Genomic DNA, 5880 nt, shown 5'->3' with positions numbered 1-5880 from the left:
CTGCAGATGCTCGAAATCCAAGCAACATATGCAAAATGCTGGAGGAACTCAGCAGGCCAGGCAGCATCTATGGAAAAGAATACAGTCGATGTTTCGGGCCAAGACCCTTCAGCAGGACTTCAGCTCTTTTCCATAGATGCAGCCTGGCCTGCTGAGTTCCTCCAGCACTTTGTGTGTGTTACATAGATAAAAGCCTAATCTAATTCTAAATTTTCAGCTTCAGCAGTTTGCTACCTTTGAACTTTGTTTTTGCTTACATTTAATGAATTAACTTTCAAGTACAATTTCCGCATCTATCTTGACTCATCAAGACTTTGATGTTCTTTCTGCAAACAATTTGGAAAACCTAATTTGGAAACATGCTTGATTCAGTTTAAACTTGTCTGTTTTTTAACAATTATCTCTTTTTACTGACATTATCTGTATTTGGAATAGTTCCAGGCATTGTATTCTTAGTCTGCGCCTTGGCACTTGATAAAGTAATGAATTGACGTGATTCTTCTGGCTGCCAAGCCAAGTTCAGCTGTAATTGACTTCACTACTGAATAAGTCATGGAAGGAGCGAGATTATTTTTATGATGGCAACTTCCTGTGAGTAAACTTCCACATTTTTGAAATGGAGTGAAAAGTACAACTTTGCTTCTTTGCAAATAATTGCTCAAGAGTTCAGCAGATAAGCAGAAAATGGCCTGGGTTTTATTGGAACATGGAGATAAGCCAGAGAGACCTGTGAATGCAGAATGAAGCATAACGTCCTGAAACTACTCTTGACTGCTCTGCTGCCTTGGCAGAGGTGAGATTTCCAGGTATCTTGTTCACCTTTTACGTGCTGTACTCAGATCCACTGATTTCAACGGTAGTTGTATTGCAGAATTGTAGAAAAGAAAGGTAACTGGAATATGTATTTTATTATTGACTAATATTGTAATTAATTATAACCAATATATAATTGTTTAATAATTTAAAAATTATTAATAAGTTCTACATTTTTTAGTTTACCTCATTTTTTGTGGGATTAACAGAAGGTCTTTGATAGCTGTCAAACCTTTTGGAATGAGGCTTCTCTATTGATTCACCAAGGTTTTGTCACTGATCAGGGCCCTCTGCAGTAATCTAGGACACTGAGCCAACAAGATAGTCTTCTGTGTCTGCCTTTGGTGATATGGGACCAGGGTTGTATGTACAGGTGATGCGCCATTGCCTGATAAATTCAAGAATGATTTCTTACAAACCCATCACCAAGATGAGCTACCTTGAATTCCTGCTTGAACACAGAAGTAATGACACCACTGAGGGGCTTGCAAGGCCATCTCACAGGGCATCTCATGGTTGACCACTTTTGGAAAGTTCTATGGCCAATCAGAGTAAGGTCAGACAGTGCAATCTCCCCTGCAGGAGTGTTGCAAATGTATTTTCCCACAATAATTCAGTTGCTTGGATATTTCTACATTCATTATTGCAAAGACAAGTTTCTGTTGTTCCAAATTCCAAATTATCAAGCAAACTCCAGGATTGAAAGGCATGTCAAATGAGGAGTGTTTGATGGCTCTGGGCTTCTACTCATTGGAATTCAGAAAAATGAGGGGTAACTTCATGGAAACCTATTGAATGTTGAAAGGCCTTGATAGAGTGGATGTGGAGAGGATGTTTCCTATGGTGGGATAGTATAAGACCAGAGGACAAAATCTTGGAATTGTGGGGTGTCCTTTTAGAATGGAGATGGAGAGGAATTCCTTTAGGCAGAGAGTGGTGAATCTTTGGAATTCATTGCCACAGGCAGCTGTGGAGACTGAGTCATTAGGCATATTTAAGGCAGTGTTTGATAGATTCTTGATTGGACAGGGCATGAAGGGATATAGGGAGAAGGCAGGAGATTAGAACTGAGAGGCAAGGTGGATTCGCCATGATGAAATGGTGGAGCAGACTCGATGGGCCAAATGGCCCCTGCATTACTAGTCTAGCTTTTTAATTGATGCAATGAAAACTCAGCTCAGCAGCAGGACATAAAACATTTTTACTGAGGGCTGGACAGCAAGGTAGGGATGGGGAGCTACGGAACACTGGTTTATTTCGGTGTGGCTCAGATCCAATTAAAATGTGAACGAAAATTGTTTTATTTTACCATGAGGAACATGGTTGAGCAGTTTACACTAGTAATGCAAAGACAATTATTTAACTAGATCCCTGGTGACAGCAAATGTTAGAGTATCTTCTTTGTAATTGCCTTTTAGCCCAAGTCCAAAGAAGTCTACCCATTCAATGAAAAATGTTTTTGTGCACATAAACACATGATTTCCTGCCCTGTGGTAAGTACTTTCTGTCACATGACCAATCACCATGTCCATAAATAACCTGTTTGCCTTATTCTTGACTTGTTTTAAAGGCCATTGGTGTGGTGATGTTAGTCACCCATGTGACATATCGGTATTCTGAACGGAGAACTAAGTCCTTGCTATCTTGAGCATCACGTTGCTAGTGGGATAAATGGAAGAGAGAAAGTGGGCAGGGAGATGAACAAATGGCCAGAGCAAAAAAAAAGGCAGTGTGCTTCTGCTTGGTGTAGAGAGAGCCAAGCAATAGGGTGAAAGGAAGTAAGAGGAATAAGGACAGTTTGGAAGGAATAAACTGAGGATGGGAAGAGATTAGGAATAGGCAAGGTTAGGCATTATAGGGGATGAGATTTGGGAACAGGGACAAGTGAGTAAATTAAAGGAAGGGTGTACTTCTGTCAGGGGGAGAAGGCAGCTGTGTGTTTGTGCATACGTGTATGTATATCTACATACATATGGAGTAGTGGTTTCATACATGTCCAACCATGCAATTGTTGTAATGTGTAGAGTCATAAAGTAGTACAACACACACAGGCCCTTCTGCCCAACTAGTCCATGTTGACCTGATCTTCTGCCTAGTTCCATCTTCCTGTATCTGGACTATATGCCTCCATAGCTCTCTCATCCATGTACCTATCTAAACTTCTCTTCAATGTTGCAATTGAACCCATGTTTACCACTGATGCAGTCAAACTTCCACATTTGGACTACCCTCCAAGTAAAGAAATTTGCCTCAGAATCGCGATCTGGTCTCACCTAACGTGAGTGGAAAAAGCCTGCATGCATTCTATACTCCTCATAATTTTGTGTACCTGTATAAGATCTCTCTTCATTCTCCTGTGCTCTGGGGAATAAAGACCCAATGTATTCAACCCTTCCCTATAACTCAGGCTCTCAAGTCCCAGCAACATCCTTACAAATTTCCTTTGCACTTGTTCAAGTTTATTAATATCTTTAATGTAAGTAGCAGAACAGAATGGTACATAAAACTCCAAATTTGGCCCTACCAATACCTTATATAACTTCATTGTAACATCCCAACTCCTATTCTCAACACCCCGGTTAATGGAGGGCAATATGCCAAAAGCTCTCTTTATAATCCTATCTACCTGTGATGCCACGTCTGAGGAATTCGGGATCCGTATACCCAGGACTCTTTGCTCTACTGCCGAATGTGTCTCCAATCATCTTGAAGGTCCTTATGTCTGGATTGAAGGGCTTTAGAAGTTGTAATTGGTGTTTAAATGCTATCCTATTTTGGCATACAAATTAGTTCCTTCCCAGGAGACAGTAGTGCATACTGCAGCCACTTTTGGAATTCTATTTCACTGGCTCTGGTGGGGCTGCATTTTGGTAGTGAAGTATAATGCCCTCACACTGTTATATTACCTTCAAGAGGACCCCAACCTCGCCATGTTTTAGAGGCTTGCGTGCTTCAATAATCCAGAGAGTTGTATTCGCTGGAGTCAGGGCTTTATGCTTGGGCTCTTGGTAGAGTCACCCATGCCAAACAGGTCAAAGGGTAGAGGCCAGACAGATAGTGGTCCACTGATCCTCCAGGTTCAGGGGTTCAGCTCTGGAATGGTAAAACAAAATTGTTACGGAAACACCAATGAAGAATCTTTCTATATCTGAGTCTGATGGCATTTCTGTGTTTCCACCTAGGAGATGCATGACGGACAGTAGTGAAAACCAAGAGGAAGCTACTGACATGATGAAGGAAGCCATGACCATTGCCATAGATGGAGGACCTTTATTGCTGCCCTAAGCACCAGCAGCATAATGGGCAAAAGAGAAAGACTGATGCAATAGAAGCATAATCAATGATGATCTCTAATCTGAAAGTTTTAATTCAAGAGGAGGAATTCTTTTTTTCATAAAGTAACAAAAGGATTGATTTTGTTTTGCTTTTTTTTAACCAACAATAATAATAATTGAAAGAACTTTGGAAAAAGATTACTCTGATGAAATGTATATTTTACATTCCAACCGTGCACTTAGCTTCAAGAATAATTTGCCAACTGTAGGTATTGTGCACAGGCATTTTGTTTGTTTATACATATTAAAACAAAACAGCCAGTGGCAATATGGGGTTTGAAAACATGGATAAGCAAAAACCTAGCTGACTTTGTATGTGCTAGTATTATTAGTGTCATCATCACTTAAGACGTACTAAAAGATGATGCATTTGCCTAAATTTTTAATTATCCAACAATACCAGTTTTGACAATGTTCACAATGCTCTGAAATAAACCAACATTGAAATCTGAAGATTCAATCCCTTCATAAAACTATTTGCCATTTGTAGAGCATATTCTGGAATTTGGGTATATAGCCAATATTAACTTCAGCTACCAATCTTTAGACCTGAATGTGGATTGTAGATTAAATTAAAAATGCAACCCTAGACAATAGCTTCCTGGAGCTGTGGACAACAGTTAACTGAAAAGCAGACACTGCTGATTAACATTCATTTTCAGTGTCCAGAGTGTGGGTGTGAAGAAGAAGGTGTAAAAATTATGTGAAAATGCAAGTATTGTATATACATTGTAACTGTAGAATTCTTCTTTGTTGAGTTGGTCTGTTGGGACAGGGCTGTCAAATAGGGCCCTCAGGCTGGAGAATTCGAGCTGAGCCGTCAGAATTTGAAACAGGCTGTTGGGCCTTAGGAGAAGCTGGACTGAGTTCAGAATAGCTGACCTAGGTGGAGACTGTGCTGCTGCCTGCTACTTGGAGGCACCAGAGCTGGCGCAAAGGTGGTGTACAGTGAAACCATAAGTGACTGTCTTGGAAGTTTATTTTGTGAGCGCAAAACCTTATGGACATTGATTGCTGCAGGCTTGCTTCCCTGCTTGGTGGTGAGACTGGCGGTGAGGCTGCAGTGTTTCTTTGGTTGTAGCAAGGACTAGGCCTCAGTTGGGGTGGGCCTCTGGGCTCGGTTGGGGGTGGTCTCACCCATTGGTGCTACCATCCAGTGGTGGATCAATGGAATTACCAGATGGACTGTCAGAAATCTTCAATTTACGGGACTAAAGATGTGTTTTCTTACTTGACTATGTTCTTTTTTCCCTTTCTCATTATTTTGAATGCACATGTATGTTTTTGCACCTTAGCCCCAGAGGAACAGTGTCTCATTCGGCTGTATCCATGTATGGTTTGAATGACAATTAAACTTGATCTCATTTGAATTGTTCTTTAACCTATAAAATGCCATGTAATATTGGGTCAAATGGGCCTCTTCCTCCAAGAGTGTCCCATTTTCTTGAATAAAGCACTTCTGCACCCACCAGCTTCAGTGTCTCTCTGGTGACTTTGTTCACCCCATTCACACCTGGCAGTAGCAAGATTCAAAACTCATGATTCAAGATTCCAGTTTCAAGATTGTTTACTGCCATTCCTCAGTACATAGCTATCACGGGGAACAAAATGATTGATACTCTAGATCCAATGGAGCATTATAAAAAACAATAAGCATAAAAAACATGATAAATACAAATATAATCCTATAAATCACAACGCACAAATAATTGTATTGTGGTCACATATACAT

The 5880-nt window shown here is 40.4% G+C and overlaps 1 long non-coding RNA gene across 1 annotated transcript; it reads left to right on the top strand.

The window, feature by feature from the left end:
• The first annotated feature begins 555 nt into the window (after positions 1-555).
• LOC140729169 (uncharacterized) lies at positions 556-5619 on the top strand. The gene is made up of 2 exons (XR_012099280.1): positions 556-806; positions 3996-5619. It is a non-coding gene; the product is annotated as an uncharacterized lncRNA (long non-coding RNA).
• The last annotated feature ends 261 nt before the right edge of the window (positions 5620-5880 follow it).

The sequence above is a fragment of the Hemitrygon akajei genome, chromosome 6 (genome assembly GCF_048418815.1).
Source record: "Hemitrygon akajei chromosome 6, sHemAka1.3, whole genome shotgun sequence".
Lineage (NCBI taxonomy): Eukaryota > Metazoa > Chordata > Chondrichthyes > Myliobatiformes > Dasyatidae > Hemitrygon > Hemitrygon akajei.
Note: the sequence above shows the minus strand (reverse complement) of the source record. Positions and strands in the feature narration are given on the sequence as shown.